The sequence below is a fragment of the Meriones unguiculatus genome, chromosome 5, assembly GCF_030254825.1.
Source record: "Meriones unguiculatus strain TT.TT164.6M chromosome 5, Bangor_MerUng_6.1, whole genome shotgun sequence".
Lineage (NCBI taxonomy): Eukaryota > Metazoa > Chordata > Mammalia > Rodentia > Muridae > Meriones > Meriones unguiculatus.
Window position 1 is genome coordinate 84,135,901 of NC_083353.1, and position 26,910 is coordinate 84,162,810.

The 26,910-nt window shown below is 39.7% G+C and overlaps 1 protein-coding gene and 1 non-coding gene across 8 annotated transcripts in view; one reads left to right on the plus strand and one right to left on the minus strand.

Annotated features, from left to right (window-relative positions):
* Positions 1–26,422, minus strand: part of Trh (thyrotropin releasing hormone) — an 80,619-nt gene extending 54,197 nt beyond the window's left edge. For 5 of the 7 annotated variants that reach the window (XM_021638255.2, XM_060383765.1, XM_060383767.1 and 2 more), the window contains exons 1-2: positions 26,272–26,422; positions 1,289–1,391 (exon numbers count right to left, since the gene is read on the minus strand). The gene's annotated coding sequence lies outside the window, so the exon portion shown is untranslated. The remainder of the gene's footprint in view (positions 1–1,288; positions 1,392–26,271) is intronic. The other 2 variants (XM_060383769.1, XM_060383770.1) reach the window with 1 other exon arrangement.
* Positions 21,850–21,980, plus strand: LOC132654424 (small nucleolar RNA SNORA17). The gene has a single exon (XR_009592076.1). It is a non-coding gene; the product is annotated as a small nucleolar RNA SNORA17 (small nucleolar RNA).
* Positions 26,423–26,910: the final 488 nt, after the last annotated feature.

Here is a 26,910-nt window from a genome sequence, read left to right on the forward strand (position 1 = left end):
GAGAGTTGCCTTGGTTATGGTGCCTCTTCATAGCAATGAAACACCAAGACAGAAGCTTTTACAGGTAGTTATTACTGAAGGCTTTGAATTAGGAATTACTTCATCAAAGTATGAGGCAGTAGAGGCAGTCATAACAAAGTACCATATATGGCTCAGCTCAAATCACAGAAATTAATTTTTCACAATGTTGGAAGCTAATATTTCAAGTTTAAGGTATCGATAGTGCTCAGTTCTGACACTCTCTTTGCTTATAGATGGCTATCCTGTCCCTGTTTTTTATGGGGCTTTCTCCGTATATAGGTTGGTATCCTGATTTTTCTTATATTGACACAAATAAAATAGGATTAAGACTCTTATGTGCTTCTTTTATGTTAATTTTATTCTATCTATAAGTACATCATATTTGGAGATGTTTAGAGAATGGAGCTTTGTTGCATAAATTTGGAGGGCATCCAATTTTGTCTATATCCCAATAAAAACACACAGAGATGGGAAGGAAGATATGCAATAACAGAAAGTGCCACGCTTAATAGATTGTTTTGGCTAACTGTGTAGAGTCAATAGCAGTACACAGACCACTCCTCCATCTTCAACTCTTGATTTCTGCTCTGTGTGTTATTCTTTATTAGCTAAGCTAGAAGCTAATAGACACGCCTGACATGGCCAATGAATGTATGTTATGAATTTGAGGGAGGGAGGTAGGGTAAGGGTAACTTCAGAAAGATGTGTTGTTACCCAAGGCCAGACTTCATGTTCTCATAGAAACAACTAGTGCATAGACATGTAGTCTCGTTCTGTCCTTTAATCAGATGGACTAGAGCACCTTCCCTTCACCTTCCCTTCCAGTTTATGGCAGAATGTTACTAACATGGGCTTGGGGGCAGGCTAGTTTTTAATCTTAGCTTGGTGTGGTCTTGGGAACACCAACTCTTCCGTGTCGCTCTTTTTCGACCTATAAAATGGGCACTTATCCACTCACTCTACAAAGCTACTATGCTAAGACCAGGTAATATATGAGGTGCTTACAACAAGGCCAAATAAATACTAACTCTCCAGGAAATGCTATCATTTCTCATATTGTCACCAAAGATGAAAACCTCTAGTGCTGTGGTGTGGCGGAGTGCTGGGATCATGCCCAGGGTCTTGTGCATCCTAAGCAAGAACTTTCCCACAAAGCTACATTTCCAGCTAAAGTCCTCCTTAAAAATCTTAGCACCTACCACATAAGCATGAAGATCTGAGTTTAGATCACCAACACTCGTGTAAAAGTCAAGACACAACTTCTTACCTCTGTAGTCCCAGTGGTTGGCAAGGAGAGACAGCCGGGTCTCAGGAGCTTGCTGACCTGGCAGTTCAGACAAACCAGTGAGCTCAAGGTCCAGTGAGAGTCACTGCCACGAAAGAGTTAAGAAGAACAATTGAAGGAGACACTTGGCCTTGACTTCTGACCTCTACATACAGACAGGCATGCACACATGGACATATGCACATACATATACATGAACATGTATACATACTTCTGAAAACTTAAATTCAGAGTAACTAGATGGCTAGTAAAAAAAACTATTTTAGTTTTGATGTGGTACTATAGATTGTAGTGAGAGTTTTGGTGTCTTTAAAGACCTTGTTAAGTTGTGTGAATATATTTTTGTTTTAATTTTAGGTGTGGGATCTGGGGCTGCTTTAGATTGTCTACAACTGCTTTACAGGTGACCATAATTTGCCTCCTTCTCGAGTGTAGAAGCATGGTTTTGCCAGCTACAGATAGTTTCTGCAAGTGTTTGGCCATTGGAATTCTGGGAACTTTTTAGAGGGAATGAACTTAGAGCCCTAAGAGGGGCTAAGGGGGTGCCCTCTGAAGAGAGGCTGCTGTCCCCCTGCTGTTGTTGTGGCTAGTGCTGCTGTCGCTGCTGTTGGCTGGCTGCATTTTGTTGCAGATGGTTGTGGTTTGTCAAGTTGTTGTGTGCAAAGAGACAACAAGAAGAAACTGAGTATCCTGACAGTGAAGGTTAAACTTTCCCCAAGGAACCTGATGCCCCAATCACCAGGAAGTAGTCTTAAGAGATCTACTCTCCCTTTCCCCTCTAGCCTTCTTTTCTTGCCTACCTAGTGTTGGGAAGGGGTTGGAAAGAAGGGTGGCAAATATAGGAAACCAGTAAAGTAGTCAAAAAAGCTTGGCTATACCAGATAGCAACAAGAAATTTCATATTAGTTGAATGCCATGACTTTAAAGGCCTAACCCACTTAATATTCAGTAGATACTGCAATCACAAAGCCCTTTATAATAAGTTTTTTACAATAAGCAACATTTCCTGGACTAGTGCACGGTACGTGTAGACTTTTGCTTCACAACTGTTCCTGACAACCTCGACTCTCCTGCTCCCTAGAACCTGAAAATTAGAAAGTAAGTGGAGAAATAAAGTACTTAAAAGCAAGCACATTGACAGTAGCAAGAAGTCACAGCTGATACCTTGTCAGCTGAAGAGGAAAGAAAAGTTAAAAGCAGAGCTAAGAGTCCTATGTGGTCCAATCTTAATGACTGATGTTGAAGAAGATGACCCAGGGACCCGTACATCCTACTGCTAATGGCTCCTCCATTGCCTTAGAATCCCAACTTTCGAAAGTCAGACAGTAACTTCTTTCTTTTCTTTTGTGTGTCACTGATTCCCAAGTCCCATCAATTCACTGAGATATGCATCTGGAGGCTCTGATGCCTGGCCACAGGGGACAATTTCCTAAAGTTTTAACAGATAGTTTCTGACAGTACACTTTAACTACTTTATTGAAAAGCTGTACAAAAGACATTCAACTGGTCTGTCTGCTGAGGACACACGGTAAGGTAAGGTGATTGGGCATCTACCACGTGTAAAATAACACAGGATTTTCATTCTTTTAAAGTGAAATAAAAAGGCCCATCAATGTCATTATAGAGCACAGGAGTACTTACTAAAAGTATGAAATTTTCCTATTTCACCTGAATGAAACAATGAAGATAATTTAGTATTTGAACACTGAACTCAGTGAAGAGATAACATTGAAGAGAACACAAGCTGAAATGAAGATGGACTAGAAAAACTCAACATACCAATTAGAACATTCAGGGGGATATCTTACATGTAGAATGATTCAGAAGAGAGAAAGCACAAATCACATATAAAAGAAAACTCATTAAAATAACACCTGATTTCTCTGAAAGCCAGAGGAGCACTAACAATGCACTATGAAGTTCTAAAAGTCCATGTCTGCAAACCTAGACTACTGTAACCAGCAAAAATAACTGTCATAGTAGAAGGAGAAAGAAAAACTTTCTGTGATCTAAATAGCCTAAAAAGTTCATATACAGCAACAAACAAAGCAAAATCAACAAAACAAATTGTTAAACAGAATAAAACCAATACTTCAAACTGAAGGGAGTTAAGCAACTTTAGAAAACAAAGCTGTGATTTAATGAAAAACAAACCACAATTAAGAAGATAAACGGCAACAAACATCAAAATGACTGCAACATATAGACACTTTTGATAATACTCTAAATATTAGTGGCCTTAAATCTCCACTCAAAAGACATAAACTAGTTGAATAGATTAGGAAATAATATCCACCTATCTGTTGTCTATAAGAAACTCATTTTATCCTTTAAGATAGGTACTACCTTAAAATGAAAGGATGGAAAAAGTATTTCAAGCAAATAGAATTAAGAAGAAAGCAGGTGTTGCCATTCTAATATTTGAAAAAAAAATAAAATTCAAACTAAAAGTAATCAGAAGAGACAAGACATTTCATTCTGAGAGATCAATTCTCTAAGAAAATATCAGAACACTAAATATCAGAACACCAAATTCTCAAACATCCAATTTCATAAAAAGCATATTAATGGAATTGTTAACAGAAACTCAATAATAGCAGGAGATTTCAATACCTCACTTTATTCGATAAATGGGTCATTTGGACAAAAAAAAAATAAATGGAGAAACCTTGGAATTAAATGCTATGTTACAAGGACCCGAGGGTCAGAGGGTACATCACCCAGTATATTGATAACAATGGAAATTTGTTATTCTGACTTCTTGCATGCTAACTCTGAAAAAACCTTTTCCTATTTGTAATGAAATAATAATAAAAACCAGTTTATTTTGCTGCTAAAAAAATAAATGGTATGTTACATCAAATGAACCTACCACATCTACGGAATAGTCTACACAAACTCCAAAGAATATATTTTCAACTCAGCAGCATATGGAAGTTTCTCTAAAATAGATCATGTGCTGGGACACAAAGCAGAACTTAACATATAACAAAAAGTTGAAATAATACCATGGTTCCTGTCTGAACATGATGCAGTAAAACTGACAACACAAAAAACCCTAGCAAGTGGAGATTAAACAATTCATTACTTAATAATAAATGGGTCAAAGTAGAAATAATAAATATTTCTAGAACTAAATAAAAATGAAAACATAAGACAAAAAAACACCTGGGACACATTAAAGCAATCCCAAGAGGGAATTTTTTAGCCCTACGTGCCTAAATTAAAAAAAAAAATCAGAAGATCACCAATAAATAATATAATGATGCAAGTCAAGAATTTTCAAAAACAAGAACAAATTAAACCTAGACCCAGTGCATGGCGAGGAAAAAAAATCACAGCAAAAATTAAGTAGGAACAAAGAAAACAATACAAAAAGTCAGTGAGTCTAAAAGCTTGTTCTTTGAAAAGGTAAGCAAGACTAACATACCCTTGACTCAACTCACCAAAAGAAAGAAAGAGATGATCCAAATTAACAGAATAATGAATAAGCAAGGAAACATTACAACAGACAAAAAAGAAATAAAGAATATCATAAGGGAATACTTAAAAAAAAAACCAACTCATACAAAGCTGGAAAATTTAAAAGAAATGAATGAATTTCTTGATTTACCCAAATTACCAAAGTTAAACCAAGGAAAGATCAACAACCCAAACAGACCCACGACTAAGGGTCTGTTGATGACATAATAAAGGCTCTATATGACAAACCTACCGCAATTCATTTAATATCAGGAATGACACAAGACTTCAAGATATATTACAGTGTTGTAGTGATAAAAACAATATGATACTGAATTAAAAAAAAAAACATGCAGACCAGTGGAATAGAAAATAGGATATCCTAAAAGAGGAATGGGCTTGAGAAGGCAGACGCAGGCAGATCTTTGTGAGTTCAAGGCCAGTGTGGTCTACAAAGTGAGTCCAATACAGCCAGGGCCACAGAAAAACCTTGTCTCAGAAACCCAAAAACAAACAAACAAAAAACAAAAAACAAAAAAGAGGAATAGGTAGGGTCATTTGATATTTAACAATGAAGCAAAAATCCATGCACTGGGGGAAAAATCAACATCTTCTACAAATGGTGCTGAGGAAACTACATACCCACGCACAGAAGAATGAAATTAGACCCATGTCTATGACTTGCACAAAAGTTAGATCCAAGTGGATCAAAAACTTCAATTTGAAACCTGAAACATTAAAATTGATGGAGGAAAATACAGGAAACAGGCACAGGAAAGAACTTTCTGAATGGGACTCCATTAGCGGATGAACTAAGGCCAACAACAGAGCACCGAGACCTCGTACAACTAAAAAGCTCCTGCAGACTTGGAACAGCTACGGTGGCTATTCTTGGCTATCAATCTGAATCAACTAATCATCTCACCCCAAATAGAGAGGCACACTTGAGAAATATTTTTGCTTAATTTGAAGTGGGAAGATCCACTTCTAATCTGGATCTTTAGGGTGAGAAGACAAAACTTTTATCCAGATCTTTTGAGATGGGAAGATCCACTTCTAATCTGGGCCACACCTTTTGCTGGAAGCCTATATAAAGACATGGAAGAAGGAAGCTTTTGCTCTTTGCCTGCTTGCTTTTGCCTTGCAAGCAAGTCCATTCCTTTACTGGTAGTAGAGCCTATGTCTTTGAAATTCCAGTGTATAATGAAGACCAGCTGAGACATCTAGCTTCTTGAACTGAGGAGCTACTGAATTCTTGGACCTTCTATTCATAGGCAGCCATTGTTGTATTGGCTGGACAATAGCCTGTAAGTCATTCTAATAAATATATAATATAATAATAATTATTATTATTGTATAATAATTTATTATATATACATATAATCCTATATATAATTTATTATATATATCTATTAATTCCATAAGTTCTATTACTCTAGGGAACTCTGACTAATACACCAGCTATACATCTGACAGGGAATTAATAGCCAAATTATAGCAAGAACTCAAAAAAATGAAGAGTAAAGAAAACGAATGATTGAATTTGTGGTTGTTAAAAAAAAAAAGGGCTCCCATAGGCTTATAGGGAGTGGCACTATTAGGTGTGACCTTATTGAAATAGTGAAGCCTTGTTGGAGGAAGTGTGTCATTGGGGGCAGGCTTTGAGGTTTCATATGCTCAAGTTAGGCCCAGTGTTTCAGTTTCTTTCTTCTGCCTTAAGCTCTAGATGTAGAACTTTCAGCTGCCTCCCCAACACCAGGCATGCCTGCATGTCACCATACTTCCCACCATGATGGCAATGGACTATACCTCTGAACCATCAGCCAACCTCAGTAAATGTTTTCCTTTATAAGAGTTACTATGGTTATGGTGTCTCTTCATAGCAATATAAACCCTAACTAAAACATGAGCAAGGGATCTAAACAGAGTTCTCAGTAGAAAAAAACAAAAAAATGACTAATACCTCAAGAAGTGTTTATCGTCCTTAGCAAAGAGAGAAATGCAAATTAAAAACAAATTTGAGATATTATCTCACCCCAGTCAAAATGACAAATATTAAAAAAAAACAAAACAAACTGACAACAAAAACTGGTGAGGTTGTGGAGAAAGGACTCCTTATTCACTGTTGGTGGTAATGCAACTGTTGGTGCAGCCACTCTGGAAATCAGTATGGAGAATCCATACTGAAAAAACTAAAAATAAATCTACCATACGTCTCAGCTATACTACTCCTTGACATATGCCCAAATGTCATCTTGACCTCTGTGGTGGTTTGAATGAAGACGCCCATATAGGCTTATATGTTTGAACCATTAGTCCATAGCTGGTGGAACTGTTTGGGAAGGATTAGGAAATGTCGTCTTGTTGGAGCTGTGTCACTGGGAGGTGAGCTTGAGATTCAGAGGACTTGTGCTATTCTCAGTGTACCCTCTCTCTGCCTTGAGCTTGTGAACCAAGATGTGAGCTCTCAGCTGTTTCTGCCACCGTGCCTTTGCTCCATCATCCTGAACTCTAATGCTTTGAAACTTAAATGCTTTCTGTTATGAGTTGCCTTGGTCATGGTAGTTTATCACAGCAATTGAAAACTAATAGAGAAGTTGGTACCAGAATGTGGGCTATTGTTGTGACTGATTTGACCATGGTTTTGTTTTGTTTTTGGACAAATATGGAAGACTTTGGAGTAGAAAAGCAGTTAAGCACTACAAGCAGATCTTCGTGGGCCATTCCAGTAAAAACATGGGTATTGCTGGGCTCTATGTGGACTATGGTGGTCCAGCTCAAGATGTTTTAGAGTAGAACAATATTAGCAAGTGGGCTAGAGACTGTTCTTGTGATATTTTGGCATAGGATGTGGCTGCTTTTTGCTTTTTTTCCTGAGAAATTTGCCTAAGGCTAAAATTGAAAAGAAATGAATTAATTTCTTTGGTGGAGGAGATTTCAAGACAGACTAATATTGGCTCTGTGGCATAGTTATTAGTAATCAGCCTTATGCAGGTCTACATTAAAAAAAAAAAGCAAATAGGACATAAATACAAACTGTATGTTTTGAAGAATAAAAAAAGAGAACTTAATGTTGAAGCCAAGTTGGGCTGAAAGAGATAAGAAGGCCAATGAGAGGCCTGATCTGGATTGGGATAAAGGGAGGAATGCCCTTAGTAAGACCCCATTTAGTTAATTCTGAAACTTGTGGAAGGCAAAGGCTTATGAAAATTTCTGTTTCTAAAAAGCAACAACAAAGGAAGGCTGCAAATGTGATTCAAAAGGCCAAGCTCAATCTCAGGGTGTAGACAAAACCTAACAGTGTCATCTACATGTGGCTTTAGAATCATGAAGGATGCACAAGTAAAGTGATTATGGAATCTTCTTCCATGTTTGAGGGGAACTTCTGAGGCCAGGTATATGGTTGGAAAGGAAAGTCTTTCCTGAAGATTCTGAGAGGACATGAGACCCTGAGAGGCCATTGCTGTGAAAGTGAAGCCTGGATTGTGTTTGAAACCCCAAGATGTTGAACATGCCAAAGTTGTGAGGTGTCTGCTAAGGAGAGAACTTTACACAGGGGCTAGAACCAGAGCGAGACAGAGACAGAAAGACACAGAGAGACAGAGACAGAAAGAATATCTCATGGATTCCTAAAGGGCAGAGCCATCTAAACCCTTTGACAGTAGATGTGGAGCACAGAATTTGGAGTTCATCCTGTTTGTTTTCAATTTTTCTTTGGTCTAGTGATTCCTCACTGTTCCTCCAATTCTCTCTTCTGGAAATATAATGTATATTCTGTGCCATTGTATGTTGGAAGTATGTGATCTGCTTTTTGTTTTTATAGGGGGTTACATTTAAGAGATTGTATCGAGTCTCAGAAGACACTTTGAACTTTAAAAAGGCATGGAGAGAGTAAAAGACTAGGTAGACTTTTGAAGTTGGGTTAAACCCATTTTGCATTATGCTATGGCTGAAAGCCTACTGGGGCCAGAGGGTAGAATATGGTAGTTTCAAAGAGAATGGACCCACATTTTCAAAAAATTGGCTCATATTTTTGAAAAGGATTAGGAGAAGTGGCCTTGTATTAAGGGATATGTCACTGGGGATGGGGTTGAGGCTTCAAAAGATTAGATCCAATCCTGGCGTGCCTCTCATCCTGGCGTGCCTCTCTCTGACTTGAACTTTGGATTAAGATGTGAGCTTTCAGCTGTTTATGCCATTATACCTTTGCTGCCATCATAGACTCTAGTCCTCTGAAACCATAAGCCCAATTAAACCCTTCTTTTATAAGTTACCTTGGCCACGGTGTTTTGTCACAGCAATAGAAAAATAACTAAGACCACACCCTGCTCCACAGATGCTTTCTCTGCAAAGTTCATAGTAACAGTTCTCACAACAGCCATGAAATGGAAGCTACCTGAATGCCCTTCAACTGATGGATGGATAATGAAAATGGGATACCTATACACAACAGCTTTGAAGAAAAACAAAATTATGAAAATTGCAGGTAAGTGGATAGACCTAGAAAAGATCATATTGAGTGAGGTAACCCATACCTAGAAAGATGAACACTGCATGTTTTCTCTGATCTGTGGTTTCTAGCTCCAAATCCTCAGATATAAGTATACAAGATAAAGTAACCACATAAACCAGGAAAGTTTAAAGGGACCATAGGTGAAGCAGGCCTTGGGAGGGGAAACAGCAGGATACAGGTGATATGAGGTGAGTAACAGAATAATGGAAGATGAGGAGGGGGATCCAAGTGGGAGGATGAAAGGAGATCAATACAGAAGTAGAAGCATAGACGAGGGGCAAATAGCACTGGTATTGTTTGGTAAAGCCTTAAGAAAGCATAGCATTTTATGTTTACCTAAAATTACACACTGTATATTATATAATAATATATAATAAGAATGTAAGCCACTTGGGCTGACAGGCTCTCACCAGAGCCATAGACAATAAAACCCCCACTACCAGACCTGGGGATCATCTGTTTAAAGAGTCCTTCAGGGTAGTGTAACTGACTCCCACAACAATAAAGATCATAGATGTAGCTCTTGGTTGCCCTGCAGGGGCTGAAGTTGGGTCTTTCTTGCAGAAGACACTGCACAATGAGGTCACAGGACTTGGATGATAGAGGTGCATCTAGCTTCCATGCTTTCAGAAAATACTAAACCAGCTATCAAGGGAGGGAAGTTATTTCACAGTCCTACCCAACTGTAACACTCATGAACTACAACAATTATCAGGATGGCGAGGTGCAATAAGTGGTTCTCCCGTCAGAGGTAACTCACCGTTTTCTAACTGGTCTCAAGGCCTATCCAACAGGAGGGAACTCATTTCTAGTAGTAGATACCTTGCTAGCCTCCAGGGGCCAGCGAAGTCATAGACTCAGAAAAGAATCTACCTCTGCCACTTTGCTAGACCGCCACAACTCCTTTCTGTACTCTAAATCTTAGCCTTATACCCACAGGTATAAGGTATACCACCCCTCATCAGATATGCTTGTCTTTATAGCAAGTGGAGACTGTCACGGAAAACCACAGCTGGAGATCCACAGACCTCGGGGAGCCCAGCCCCAACAAAAAACATCTTCTGCATCACAGCTTCTGCATCTTACAGCTCAGGGAACATTACAGAAGGAGGGGAGGGAGTTGGAGAGTCTGTAAGAGCCACAATAGCAGGATGTACGATAATGAAGCACTCTGTTCTAGAAATGGCTGCATGAGCAATATTGCATACCCAAACTGCACTGCCAGTATGTGTGGGCATGCTAACATGGAACAGGGAAATTTTCATAGGGTCCCGTTTACACAAAGAACTATAGGTAATGAGTGACTACTGGGAGAAGGAGAATTAGCCCCTCATGTGGATCATTCTCCTTATTGTCTGTCCAATGCAGAGTGGTCATCCCTGAAACTGTACACACACCACCAACAAATATGGACTTGGCAGGTTGTATATATATATATACAGGTTATATATATATAATATATATATACATATATATATATAGGTTATATATATATAACCTATGTGTAACACTAATAATTGAAGAAAAAGAGGCCATCAACTTGAGAGTGGGGTAGGATATGGGATAGGTTGGAGAATGGGTAGCTCAGATAAAGTTGGGAAGAGGAAAGGGAGGCATAAAGGGTTTTAATTCTATTTCAATTAAAAATGCATTTTTCAAAAGAGGAAATAAAAGGGCTGGATGGCTTGCTCAGAGGTTAGGAGATCTGGCTATTCTTCCAGGAGTCCTGAATTCAATTCCCAGCAACCACATGGTGGCTCACAACCATCTATAATGAGATCTGGTGCCCTCTTCTGGCATGCAGGCATGTATGTTATACATAATAAAAGAATAAATCTTAAAAAAATGAAAAAAAATACTAAATGTATTTATTTCTGCTTAAAAGCAAAAAGCAGATGTTCTGCACTTTTCTCTCTCTCTTTTCCCTATCAATCTCTCTCTCATGTGTGTATATGTGTAGTAGATTAGAGATGTTGATCAGCTCAGTTATTCAGTTCCTAAATGTTAATTCACGTTTTCCTCAGTGTTTCTTTCTTTAGCCAAGATGTTTGCGATAGTTTAATTGTTTTTTACATCTAGGAAACAAGGTTTGATTTTCTTTCTTCATCTTGGCATATCTCATTATTCTGTTTATACACTACAAGGAGCTTGATTAAACATTCATGTTCAAGCTGGGTGTGGTGGTAAATGCCTTCAATAGCAATACTCAGAAAGCAGAGCCAGGTGGATCTCTGTGAATTTGAGACCAGTCTGGTCTACAAAGAGAGTCCAGAACATCAGGGGCTGTTACACAGAGAAACTTTGTGTTGGAAAATCAAAACAAACAAAACAAACAAAAACCCAGAAAAATTCATGTTCATTTCAGTTTGGGTTCTGCTTTGTTCTCATAGAACAAATCTCTCCAGGACCTATCTTTCCTTCCTTTTCTCCTGGTTTGTAAATCCTTCCCAGAGCACTAGAGTAGGGCATATACTGTATTCAGAGCCAGGTGTATGTGCTGGTTTTCAGGCAACAAAAAGTTCCACAACAGTTGCTGACTGTTGGAACCTATGTGACAGGGTCCAGCACTTACATTCCTATGTAAGCTGTTGTTCTCCATTCACCTTATCTGAGGCTTAACTCCAGGAGAGCCCTTCACACAAACGCCATCAAGAACTTCAGGGAATCCTTATGAGTTTCCTTTCTGCATACACCCGAATGGAATGCAAATAGGCTGTGCTATTAGTACAGGCATTTCTCATAATCAGCAGCCTCCTCCTGATCATTAGGTTGATAAAATATTTTCCAATTATGAACCTTAAATGGAACCTTTTGACTGCTTAGAAGCAACTTGCTAGTTAGCTAAAAACCCTTTTAGTAAATATATTAGTGAGTTCCATTTATGTATGTAGGCATTGTAAGTTGTTTTAGGGAGCATTGTTTATTAACAACCACAGGCCATTAGAAACATAATGCTGTCAATGCATCTCCCTTCACTGAGACATCGACCTATATTCTCTTTGTGCCCTGTGTATGCCATGTAATTCATTCTTGCTCAAAACACTGCTATTTGGCGTATTTTATCCTTAGATCAGTAAAACTCAGTATTTGCTCTGATGACTTACTCAACTACCAAACAGCACGTGGTACATTGCCTTGTGACAGATTGTCCTTAGACAGTGACATTTTACTTGCTTTGGCTCACAGTTTGGGGGCACATAAGTGTCACCGAACCACACCAGAACACCACTTTCCTGTCAAAACTGAGTAGAGCTTTCGAGCCATCATACGCATGATCTATACAACCAAGAGGAGGAAAGAGTTTTAATATTTGTTCAAACGTCATCTGCTCTCAGCCTTCCCTCAATTTCTCAAGATAATGCCTACTGGAACACCACTATATTATCTGCTTCACTTTAGTCTAAACAAGATAATAGAGGAGATAGGACAACTTTTCTTTTTTACCCCAACACCGAGGGACAGTGTCCATGGCTACTGTAGAAGTAGAAGTTGATATAATAAAAATACTTTAAATTGTAGGGTTTATGTTTTATTTTGGTGGTTTTGTTTTGTTTTTGTAGTTCATGGTCAGAATGATTGGTCAAGCAACTTTACAGACCAACTTAAGACACCTTCAGACTTTACATACTCTGAGATAACAACTTTTTTTTTATGTCTCCATACAGTTTCTTTGTATCTTTCCCCTCATTTAGTGTGGAATTTTTATAAACAATGTAGAACATATGTGAGAAATGCCAGAAAAAATATAACTTTCTCTGAAAATCCTGGGACATAAATAAGTCTTATTAAAGAAATATTCTAAAATATAATGTTTTGTTTCCTTGTTAGAGTTCTTGCTGTTACCCAAGAGAAGAAATTAAAATAGTCTGTAATTCTCTTTCTAAGGTAACACTATTACATATTTGATGGCCATTGTCTTAGTTAGGGTTTTTGTTGCTGTGATCAAAACACCATGATGACCAAAAGAAACTTGGGGAGGAAAGGGTTTATTTAGCTTACACATCCTGGGTCATAGTCTGTTGAGGGTTGCCAAGGCAGGAATTCAAGGCAGAAGCCTAGAGGTAGGAACTGAAGCAGAGGCCATGGCAGAATGATGCTTACTGCCTTCTCCTCCATGACTTGCTCAGTCTGTTTTCTTATAAAATTCAGGACCACCAGCCCAGAGTTGGCATCACCCAGAGGGGCATCCCCCAGTCCCCATCTATCATTAATCAATAAAATACTTGACAGCCTTACCTACAGGGCAGTCTTAGAGAGGCATGTTTTCAGTTGATACATACTCCTTTAGATCCAGGCTTTCCAAAGAAGCAGAGGTTTCCATTGCACTGCACCGGTGAAACATACCTTTGGGATTTTTGTGGTGAAAGCCAGTAACCTAGTCTATAGAATTCTGGTGGTACATATTAACATTATATCTCAAAGAGCATTTCCGCCATTGGTTTATAGAAAAAAAAATAAAGACAAGGAATAGTATCCCTCTGGGCTTACTCTTCAATTATTAATTTGCTCTTTGAGCCAATGTTTGGGTAAAGAGTGTGACTAAATATGAGGAAGCTAGCAGAAACAGCATGTTTACACACACATGACACATAAAGAGCCCATGGTTCACCATGAACTTCACCCATGCTGGATTATTCATATATGTGATGAACTCTAGTGACATACCACTTACACTTCCCTATGGGACCTGGGCTTTTGCAGCCAGCCAGCAACCCTGCACAGAATCACTGATACACACTAGGATTTCACAGACCTGGGGCTACAGGAACTGTCACATTTATTTTACGAAGTGCTGTTTGACAGGTTCTGATAACATCAAAAGCCACTTAAATCCTTACATGAGAGAACATCAAATAGAAGAGATCATTTTTCGTGCAAAACATTTTTTTTCCCTTACAGAACCTCTGTGGATAACTGTACTTCAAACCTTGCCATGGTCTGACGACGATTTCTTCTTCAAACTGTATCTGTGCTCACCAAAACCCTGACACTGCCTCCCGAGCCAACTTGTTCTTCCACAGTGACCCTGCCTTAACATCCTGCCTTACTTCCTTATACAGATCAAGCACCGCATTCCACTTTTTCCTTGTTTCTTTTCTCCTTTTAACAAGGTTATTTTTAAATTTATTTTTTTCTTTTTTAATATATGGTTACATAAGTCCATTATTACAAGCAAATAATATGTTTAGAGCATATCCCCCAAAGCCCATTACCCTCCCTCTTTTCATCCCTTCTGTTTCCTATTTTGAATTTAATTTTTAACTTAATGTATAAAATAATGATCATATGCATTAGCAGGGTATCCTATTGTTTGATAGGTGTATATTTCTGCAACCAGCATACACACACACACACACACACACACACACACACACACACACATATTCCACAGTTTCCCTTTTTCCTATCTTCCCCTGAGTCTCTCATATTCACCTCCCCTCTTCTCCAGATCCATGACGCACCCTCCCTCCAGCCTCCCCCTAAGAAAATATCCCTGGCCTCCCAGGGACATCGGCCAAACATTGCACAAGCTACAAGACCAGACACGTACCATCACATCAAGGCTGGATGAGGTAACCTAGTAGGAGAAATAGGGTCCTATAAGCAGGCAAATGAGTCAGAGACAGCCAGTCCCCCCTCCTCTCCCACTGTTAGGAGTCTCACAAGAGCACCAAACTTTTACTCAGCCCTAACATATATGCAGAGGACCTAGGTCAGACCCCTACAGGCTCCCTGGTCTCTGCAAGCCTTCATGAGTCCTGCTCAGTTGTTTCTCTGGGCCATATTTTTGTGGTGTCTCTGAAGCCTCTGGTTCCTCTGATCCTTCCTCTCCCTCCTCCGTAGGACTCCTGAGCTCTGTCTACCATTGGTATTCAGCATGTATTCCTGTCAGCTGCTGGATAGAGTCTCTCTGGTCTTTTTGATGACATTTCTGCTAGGCTCTGGTCCCAGAACGCTCTGCAAGCTTGACAAACTGTAGGTGGAAGATTTTGTAGCTTAGTTGGTGTTCCAGTCTCTCCACTTGAAGCCTTGCCTGGTTACATTTCAGGCCCTGTGTCACCCATTACTAGAAGACTTTGTTAGAGTTACTCTCATGGATTCTATGGAGTTTTCACAGCACTGTGTTTTCACATCACCCCCAAATGGTCCCTAATTCCAGTGTTTCTCTCAGTATTTTCTCCCTCCCCACCTGATCCCTCCTGTTCCCAACCCCAGTCTACCTGTGAAATTTATTCTATTTCCCCTTCCCAGGGAGAACCATTTGTTGTCCATGTCTTCATCATCCTGTTCCCTTGTCCTTCCTGCCCCCTCCTCCCCAAGCCCTCCTTGTTACTTAGCCTCTCAGGATCTGTGGACTGTAGCATGGTTGTCTTTTACTTTGCAGATAATATCCATTTATAAGTGAGTATATACCATGTTTGCCTTTCTGGATCTGGGTTACCTCACTCAGGATGATTTTTGTTTTCCAGTTCCATCCATTTGCTTGCCAATTTCCTGATTTCATTGTTTTTAACAGCTGGGTAATACTTCATTTACAGCTGGATTTTATGAAGACATTTACTCAATTGGGGTTCTCTCCTTCCAGATGATTCTAGCTTGTATCAGGTTGATAGAAAACTATCCAGAATGATGCTCGGATAGTAACATAGGCAAATGGCTGCGAAACTCTGTACAATGCTCCTTTATCCTTACCCTTAAACATAGAGAACACACATAAATACTGTGTTAAGAAATCAGGGACAGCACCCCGAAGAAGATAAAATCTGAGTTATAACATGAAGTACATGAGAAGCAAAGATGTTCTGAGAAGAAGGAATGACATTTGCAGAAGCTCTCCTGCTGGGCACAAGGAAGAAAAGCAAAGATATAAAAATCCTCTTTAAACACATGGGGTGTGCGCACAGGGAAGAGGCAGAGAGTGGCATGACTTCACGTGGTATGAGAACCGGTATGAGCAAGCAGGAGAAAGGGAACTCAAAAGTATTGAATCTGAAGAGCTCTCTTTCACATGGAACAGCCTGGACACAAAAGCAGATTCTTTCATGTATTACGTTCTAAGTAAGCACTGTTCGAAGGGGTTACAGCTTGAGCCACCTGTTCTATTTTTTTTTTCATTTGCTTAAGTATTTTTAAATGTATGAGTGTTCTGTCCACATGCAGGCATGCATGCCAGAAGAGGGCATCAGATCCCATCATAGATGGTTGTGAGCCACCATGTGGGTGCTGGGAGTTGAACTCAGGACCCCTGGAAGGGCAGCCAGTGCTCTTAACCGTCTCTTTACTCCAAGTCACCTATTCTAAATGCTCGAGACCCGATGGCTTTCAAGTTTTTGGAATGTTTGCACAAGGAGATACCTGGGGTGAGGCCTCAGGTCTTAACATGAAATTCATGTACATTTCAAAGACATAAATAGGGCTGAATTTAACACTATTTTCACAGCAGTGTGCCTGTGTTTTCAACTGTGACCTACCATATGAGGTCAAGTACTCAATTTTTCACATGTGACTTTGATCAGTGCTGAAAAAGTTTTGTACTTTAGGACGTTTTGGACTCGGGAGTTTGGTATTATGGATCGCTCAAAGGCAGAGTGTATCTCTGGGAATGTGTCGGGGGGGAAAAGCTGGCAGGGCATGAGGGAATATGTTAACTGACTGTGCTGATTGGAACAATCCTCTCCACGGTAGACTCCCTTTATGGACGCTTTGCTTTTGTGATTATCCTTTGTGAATAAATACATGTGCATTGATATATCTGATTACGTGTTATGTGTAAATATGATTACATAAGTATGCATGTTTATAAATATTATACATTTAATCTTTATGATAGCATTCTAATAAGAGTAAGAACTCAAGGCAGAGTGATATAGTGCCACAGTCAGTAATTGTCCGCCCTGTAGTTTGGCTGCAGTGTCTGTGTTCTTATTCCTCTCTGGGGTGCATTTCTGCCACTGAAAGACTATGAATAAAGACTGGCTGACACTTGCCTGAAAAGGCTTCTAATGGGCTTTCTGCATTGAGTACTGCTGAGCTATGTCACTGTTAATGCTCATTTCTCTTGTAAATACATGTCTTAGTTACTTTTCTATTGCTGTGATAAAACCTCATGACCAAAAGCATCTTGAGAGGAGAGAGTTTATTTCGGCTCACACTTCTAGGCAACGATCTACCCCTGAGAAGAGCCAGGGCAGGAATTCTATGCAGGGACTGATGCAGAGGCTATGGAGAAACTCTGTTCACAGGTTCCTCCTCATGGCACACTCAGCCTGCTTTCTTTCACTATCTAGGACTTCCCAGGATTGGCACTCCGCCCACCCCACCCCCATCCCCCAACGAGCTGGACCCATTAACATCATTCATTAATCAAGAAAATGTCCCACAGGCTTGCCATGGGTTAATCTAGTGGGAAAATTTTCTCAATTGTGTTTCCTTCTTTTAAAATGACTCTAGCTTGTGTCATGTTGACAAAAATCAAACAAACAAAAAACAAAACAAAAACAAACAACAACAACCAAACAAAAATACCAAAACAAGATAAAACTTAACCAGGACAATTGATGCTTTGTCAATGTGACACACAAATATATCAGTATTAAACCACAACCTTTCCTTTTTTGGTGTTTATACAATATTTTCAAACATGTTTTTAATTGAAATCGAATCGCATCAACTTTTCTTCTCCCTTTCTTCCCTCCAACCACTACCAGCTACCCTTCCTTGAACCCCTTCATGCTCAGTCATCCTCTATTTGATAACTTCTCTTTCTTGATTATATTGGTATATACATGCATGTGTATATGTGTCTGCACAAACACACATGTGTGTAACCTGCCGATTCCTTTTCTTTGGTGGTATGTATACGATTTCAGGGATGTCTGCTTTGCACTGGATGACCAATAAGGGGGCTCGTCTCTGAGAGGGTCTAACTGGCTCTCCCTGCAATCATTAGTTGCCTATAAGTCTTTGTCTAGAGAAAGATTTCCACTTCCATGTCAATATGTCCATTGGCATTGTCACTATTTTGATTTTGTTTAGCAACCATTTCTGGGAGATACGGTTTCACAACAGACTTCCTTGCACTGTGACTCTTCTGATATTTTTAACTCCACCTTCTGTGAGGTTCTTCGAGCCATAGATGATTCCATTCGGGCTGGATCTGATTCCATTTCCCAGGATCTGCTGATCTCTGCATGTGTCCAGTTAGGTTTTTCTGTGATGGTCTCCATTTGCTACAAAGACAGAATTCTTTGATGAGGGGATGGTAGCTAAGCTTAACCGTGGGCATAAGGGTAAGATTTAGAATGCAGGAAGGAATTACGCTGCTCTAGTAAAATGGTGGTAGTAGATTGTATGCTAAGTCCATGACATTACTAGTCCCAGGAGGCTAGCTAGATTTCCAGTACCAGGGATGATTTCCCTGCTTTTGAGTGGGCAATTAGACAGTATCCAATTAAACAGTTGTTAGTTGCCGCTGACATGTGAGTACCACTTATTGCACCTTTATGCATATCTTGCCATGTTGGTAATTGTCATGGTTCAAAGGTGTTGTAGCTGAGCAGTACTGTTAATTACTTCTCTCCCTTGGCAGTTGATATAGTATTTTCTAAAAATATGGAAGCAAGAACATAGGGAAAAGGCTTTAAGATCAAACCCAGCTTGTATCGTACAAGTCCTGTGTCCTAAGTGTGCAGTATCTTCAGTGGTAGAGGCCCACTCTTAACCCCTGAGAAACAACCAATGGCTAAATCTAAAATCTATATTATTCTGGGAGTCACTTGTGTTACCTTGAATAATCATTTGAAAGGATATTTCCCCTGGCGAGTACTTGGGTTTTTGTTGTCTATAGCCTTTATGGGGAGATGTCAATCCAAGTAACTTAACTTTAATATTATATATAAAATCATAATATGTTGTTTTAAAACAATATATAAGGCTGCTACAAACATGGTTGAGCAAATGTCCTTATTGTGTACTTGAGAATCTTTTGGATATATACAAATCCTAGGAAGCGCTATTTCTAGTTGTCTGAGAAAGCGCCAGATTGCTTTCCAGAGTGGTTGTACAAGTTTACATTCCCACCAGCAGTGGAGGAGGGTTCCCCTTTCTCCACAACCTCTCCAGCATGTGTTGTCTCTTGAGTTTTTGATCTTAGCCATTCTGATGGGTGTAAGGTGAAATCTTAGGGTCGTTTTGATTTGCATTTCCCTGATGGCTAATGAGGTTGAGCATTTCTTTAAGTGTTTCTCTGCCATTCGATATTCCTCTGCAGAGAATTCTCTGTTTAGCTCTGTACCCCATTTTTTAATTGGATTACTTAATCTTTTGCTGTTTAACTTCTTTAGTTCTTTATATATACTGGATATTAGCCCTCTGTCAGATATAGGGTTGGTGAAGATCCTTTCCCAATCTGTAGGCTGTCGTTTTGTTCTGAGGACAGTGTCCTTTGCTTTACAGAAGCTTTTCAGTTTCATGAGGTCCCATTTATTGATTGTTGCTCTTAGAGCCTGTGCTGTTGGTGTTCTGTTCAGGAAGTTGTCTCCAGTGCCAATGAGTTCAAGGGTATTCCCCACTATTTCTTCTAAGCAGTTTAGTGTATCTGATTTTATGTTGATGTCTTTGATCTACTTGTACTTTAGTTTTGTGCAGGGTGATAAGCATGAATCTATTTGCATTTTTCTACATGTAGACTTCCAGTTAGACCAGTACCATTTGTTGAAGATGACAGCCCAGATGCCCCTCAGTGGAGGAATGGATGCACAAATTGTGGTATATCTACACAACGGAATATTACTCAGCAATAAAAAACAAGGAAATCATGAAATTTACAGGTAAATGGTGGGATCTGGAAAAGATCATCCTGAGTGAGCTATCCCAGAAGCAGAAAGATGCACATGGCATATACTCACTCATAGACATATAATATAGGATAAACCTACTAAAATCTGTACACCTAAAGAAACTAATCAAGAGGAAGGACTCTTGCTAAAATGCTCAATTCCTATCCAGAAAGACAAAGAGGCTGGACAACAGAAGAAGGAGAAAAGAGGGAACAAGTCAGGATCCTAACACAGAGGACCTCTGAAAAGCTCTGCCCTACAGACTATCAATGTAGATGCTGAGACTTTTGGGCAACCTTTGGGCACAGTGCAGGGAATCTTAGGAAAGAAGTGGGAAAGAGTAGGATCTGGAGAGGACAGGAACTCCACAAGCAGAGCAACAGAACCAAAAAATCTGAGTACAGGGGTCTTTCCTGAGACTGATACTCCAACCAAGGACTATGCATGGAGATAACCTAAGACCCCTGCACAGATGTAGCCCATGGCAGTTCAGTATCCAAGTGGGTTCCATTGTAATAGGAACAGGGACTGTCTCTGACATGAACTGATTGGCCTGCTCTTTAATCACCTCCCCCTGAGGGGGAAGCAGCATTACCAGGCCACAGAAGAAGACAACGAAGCCAGTCCTGATGAGACCTAATTGACTAGGATCAGAAGGAAGGAAAAGAAGTCCTCCCCCATCAGTGGACTTGGTGAGAGGCATGCATGCAGAGGGTGGAGGAAGGGAGGGATTGGGATGGGAGGAGGGAGAGAACCACAGGGGGGATACAAAGTGAATAAAGTGTAATTAATAAAGAAAAAACTATATATATATATGTATACACACACACACACACACACACACACACACACATATATATATATAGTGATTGATTTTACCAATAAAGACTCAGGAGCCAGATGCTGGGGTGAAAACGTCATAGCTCAGAGAGGCTAAGAAAGCACCCAGCTGATCTTCCTACTCAGCCGATAACCTAGAAAGAAAAAGTCTTCCTACTCAGCTCACATCTTCAAAGGAAAAAGCCAAAGCCCCTTCCTCTTCTCCATGATGTCTTAAATACCCTTCTCTCAATGTCTCTTTTTTTCTTTTTACTCCTGTCAACTGGTTTCTTGCTCTGCCTCTTGATTTAGGGTTGACTTTATTTAGCTCTTGAATTAAAGGTGTGTGCTAGGGCTGAGCCAAAACCATAAGTACTTGTTTACGTGTGTGTTATGGCTGAGCTACACCAAACAAGAAACAGGATTTTAAAGTTCACAATCTTGGGGTTCACAATGGGATCAAATATCCTGCAATATATATATATATATATATATTATATGTATGTGCAATATATATATATTGCACATACATATAAAATATCAACATATACTTAAATAACATTATACATAAAAGATTCCCAAAGTTCTACCATGAAACTTCTGGAAATGATAAAAAAATTCAACAAAATGGCAAGTTACAAAATCAGCTTACAAAAATCAGTGGCCTTTTTATATATCACCAAAAAACATACTGAGAAAGAGATCATGAGAACCTTCTCACAATAGTACCAGTGAGAATAAAATATCTTGAAGTAAACCTAACCAAGAAAGTGAAAGACTTCTACAATGAATTTCAAATCTCTGAAGAAACAGATTGATAAGTACACTTGTGTGTATACTTGTGTGTGGGACCCTGCAGGCCTTCTGGATGTCAGGGCAATGGTCCATGAAGAGATGAGGATGAAACTCAGCCTGCTCCTAGAGCATTGCAGGTGTGGCTGCTGTGTCACACATGCATCAGTAAGTATCAGCGAGGAGAGAGGCTATGTTTATGCTCAGTGCTCTGACCTATGAACATCTGAATGATTAGTAGTCTAACAATTCTCTGAAAAATAAATCGTGCCTGAGACAACCACTGGACTGGCGCTATGGGGCCTGGTCAGGGAGCTAGCATGAGATGATCACCAGTCTGGTGCCACGCAGGCCTGGGAGAGCAGCTCATGCCAGAGATGACCCCTGCCTGGTGATATAATGTATGACTTGGGCATACCACTTCTGAGATGAGCCCAGACACTATGGCTGGCAGGAGAGCTGGCCCCAGGGTCATGTGAGTAGGAGAACTGGCTGTGTCCATCATTGGCTGCAGCACTCCAGAAAGCAGGCCCTTTCCTGGCCATCAGGATAGAGCTGACCCTTGTTGCCAGGGTTGTAGATGAACCTGCCCCAAGGGCATTAGAGTGTGAAAGCCAGTGGGATGACCAGCTCATTTACGTCTCAGGCCCAGATCTAGGGCTTTAAATTAGCCCAGCCCAACATCTACCCCTTTGATGAATTTCTGGAATGCAGTCTTACAGATATAAAACTACAGAATCTCCATGACACGGGACAACAGCAGGATATCTGAGAAGAGTCCCAGTGAGGTTCCAGTATTGCTAGAGTAGCAGAGGCCAGAGGCCTCGTATCAGACTAACAAGTCATTGCAATATGTATTTGCAAGCGAAGAAGTGTGGGCAAAAAAGGTATGCTGTGGTACACACGGTGACACACTACAGCTTCCACAGCAAGATTTTTTTCTCTGTTAGGAGGATGTTACAAGGCTGGAGGGTGGGTACAAGGGGAGGGAAAGTTGAGTGGGATTTGGATTCATGAAGAGAAATCACAAAGAACCAATAAAAAGTTTATTTTATTTTATTTTTTTTAAAGAATGAAACTCAGTTCAGCCCAATTTAGGTAATTGTGCTGGGCCAAAACTTCTAGAGTCTGACAGAGGTTCATTTGTTTTAGCCATATTTAAGCACAGGACAATCTGGGGAAAAAAAAGTTCTCTCATAACAGTTAATTCAGTCCAGTGAGTACAACAAAGCTTATTCCATCTTTACAAAGTACATATAACTTCAACAAAGATGGGCTCTGTTGACTTAGACACAGTGCTCAAGGTAAGGGTCTGGAAGAATGACTAGTCTAAACACAATGCATGTGGGAGTCAGGATGTGGCCCGACCCTAAGATAACACAGAAGTAATGTAGGCTATTATAAAGCACAAATTACATCTCTTACAAGGATCAGTCTTATGGTTTAGAAGTGATGCTCAAGTTTTTGGGATGGGGGAAATCTGGATAAACAAACATAATATTCTGGGAAATATGGGTGAAGCCCTGTTAAACAGGTAGCAAAAGATTATTAGGCTGTAAAACACATCTTTTTTTTCCCTCAGCATTCTGGGAGAACAGCCAAATTTCTTCTCTCTTTGAGGAGATGAGCTGCATTTTTAGCTTTTCCTGGCTTCTTCAGTGCTTATCTGTGTGCACAAGGACCTTTTGATCTTTACATACACTAGAAAAGGGAAAGATATGCCACCTTCATTCATCATTGGAATTAATATTGTGAAAAATGACCATCCTACCAAAAACAATTTACAGATTCAATGCAATTCCAATTAAAGTACCCACAACATTTTTTTTGCAGAAAAAAATATTTCAGTACCCATCCTGAAATTCACATGGAATCAGAAAATATCTCACATAGCTAAGTGGATCCTGAGCAAAAAAGAATACTAGAGGAATTGCTATTCCAGATTTCAAGATATGTTACAGAGTGATAGTAATAAAAATAATATGGTACTGGATTAAAAAAAAAAAGGTGCAGACCAATAGAATAAGATAGTAGACCCAAGCATGAGTACTCATCACTACAGCTGCCTGATACTTGACAAAGAGGCAAAACATATACTGAAGGAAAAGAATCTTCAAGAAATGGTTCTGTGAAAACTGAGTTTCCACAGGCAGACGAATGAAATCAGACTCATATCTACTATCCTGCACAAAAATTAGAGCCAAATACACCAAAGCTCTCAATTTGAAACAGGAAACACTAAAAATGTTAGAAGAAAATACAGGATACAGGTAAAGGAAAGGCCTTTCTGAAAGGTCTTCATTTGCCAAGGAATTAAGGCCAACAATTAAAAACTGGGACCTCATAAAACTAAAGGCTTCTGTACAGCTAAGAAAACAGTCAAGTGAAGAAGAAAATCACAGAATGGGAGAGTCACATCTGGCTCAGTCACACATCTGACCAAGAATTAATATCCAGATTATACAAAGAACAACCAAAAATAGAAACTCTAAAAACAAACAAACATACAACAACAAAACAAAAGCCAAAGAATTAAGGAAACAAATGACACAATTAAAAAAATGGGGTAAGGATATAAACAGAGCTCACAGCAGAAGAAACAAAAATGGTTAAGAAATACCTCAAGAAGTGTTCATCATTCTTAGCAATTAGAGAAACACTAATTAAGGCAACTTTTGAGATTTCATCTCACCTCACTCAGAATGGTAAACATCAACAAAACAAGTGCTCAGTGAGGTTGTGGAGAAAGAGGAAGCCTCATTCACAGTTGGTGGGAATGCAAATTGATGCAGCTGCTCTGGAGATCAGTATGGAGAATCCTCAAAAAATTAAAAACTAATCTGCCCTATGTCTCAGCTATCCCACTTATTGACATATGCCCCAAAGACCGGGCATTCTATTTCATAGATCCTTGATCAGCAAAGGTCATTGTCTCCCTATTTGCAATAGCCAAGATATGGAAACAACCTAAGTGCTTTAGCAGGTGAATGAATGAACAATAAAAAGTCTGATACATGATGGAATATTATTCAGCTGTAAAGAAAAAGAAAATTTGAAAGTAAATGGATGGGCTTAGGTGGTTCCTAGTTCCAAATCCTCAGACATGACTATATAGCATGGAGTAAACATAAAAGCCAGGAAAGTATAAAGAAACCACAGGTGATGGTGGTACTTGAGAGGGAAACAGCAAGACACAGGTGATATGATGTGAGTAACAGAAATAAGGATGAGGGAGCTTTAACTGGGAAGGAGGGATGGAGGTCAGTACAGAAGGAAAATGAGGGACGAGGGACAGATAACGCCACGGTTGTCTGATAAAGTCTCATGATAGCATGTTATTTTATATTTACCAAGATCTTACATAACATAAATATCTCAATATAAAACACATTCCAACTCTTAAAAGTCCTACAGTCTTTAAAAATTCAAACACTTTTAAAGTTCAATCTCTTTAGAACATCTAAAATGTCTTTCAAAGTTCAAAGCCTCTCTAAACTCTCCAGTCTCTCTAGAATATCCACAGCCTTCTTAAGATATCCATAATCTCTCTAAACTGCCAGCAACTCTTTAAAATTCAAGGCCTCTTAACTGTGGACTCCTGTTAAAAAAAAGTCACTTACTCTCTTTTTCCAAGAGGGAAGAACCAGGGCACAGTCCCAATCAGATCAAAGCAAAACCAAAGTCCAACGGACTTCTAGGACACACTCATAGTCCTCTTGGCTCCAAGGGCCATGGATGGTGCCACCTGTGCTGCTCTGCCATCCACAGCACACACAGCTTAGGTCATTACTCAGGCCAGCTCTGCTCCATCGGCACTGCTGTTCTTGTTGGTGGTCCCATGGTCCGGGCATCTCTGAAATCCTGAGGTCTCTGCTGCAACTGGATGGCACCCTCACCAACACTCTTTCCTGGCCTTTCTTCAGGAACTCTGATCCCATCCCATGTTCCAAACCTCAGCTTCTCCCCATGACCTCCTCGTGGCTTCAAAACCAGTACCACCTAAAAGATTCTCACACGTTACTGAGTTTAGCTACGAGCATAAGGTACAGTCTTGTCCCTACTCTGGAACGCAGATTCTGTGTGCTGACACTGAAAAAATGCTTCCCAGAAGATTTCACCTCCACGACACTGGCTTCTTAGTAAGCACAGCTGATTCCTCAGCCACAGCTGACCAGTATCAATTGTCCCAACCAAGCAAAAGTTTCACTTTACAGGTTCTTAAATCAAGATATCGAACAAATGGCCTTGATAGAGTCTGCTTTCCTCTGGAATTCCATAAGCCAAGCCTTCATAATCTGCACCACTCTCAGCATTATCTCCTAAGTTTCCACAACAATAACTTACTAAGCCCCAAACACTCCATGGCTACTGAGCTCAAAGTTCTAAAATCTTTCCACAGTCCTCTCCAAAGCAAAGATAGGTCTGTCACTTCAGTACCCCATGACGTGGTGTCATTTTCTGTTTTAGTTACTTTTCTATTAGTATGATAAAACAGCATTATCAAAAGCATCTTGACAGAAAAAGAGTTTCTTTCAGCTTACAATTCCAGGCGATAGTCTGCCACAGAGGAAAGTCAGAGCAGGAACTCAAGGCAGGAATCCAGAAGCAGGACTGAGGCAGAGGTCACCGAGGAGCACTGTTTACTGGCTTGCTCCTCAAAGCTTACTCAGCCTGTTTTCTTATATCATCTAGAACCACCATCCCAGGCTTGGCACTCTCCCCAGCTGAGTCCACACACATAAATCATTAATCAAGAAAATGGCCTACAAGTTTGCCATGGGCCATGGCAACATTTCTCAATTGGGAACATTTTCTCAATCAAAGTTCCCCCTTCTCAAATGACTCTAGCTGTGTGAAGTTGACGAGAAACTAACCAGGACAGCCTGGAAGGCTGGAAACTTGTCTCTAATGACATAATAACACGACAATTTATAACCTGTAACCATATCCCTACAAATATCCTTTCCTGTTTCATTAAGGATCTGAGAATATAAACAAACTGCAAAACACTTAGTGGGTCCGCTCAGTTTTACCTTCATAGTTTTTTTTTAAAGTTCTTTGAGAATTCTGTATGATGTATTTTGATCATATTCACCCTCCTTCCAACTCTTCCTTTCTTCACCTCCATTCCATACCCATCAACTTTGTGTTCTCTTTTTAAAAAATGACATCAAGTCCAA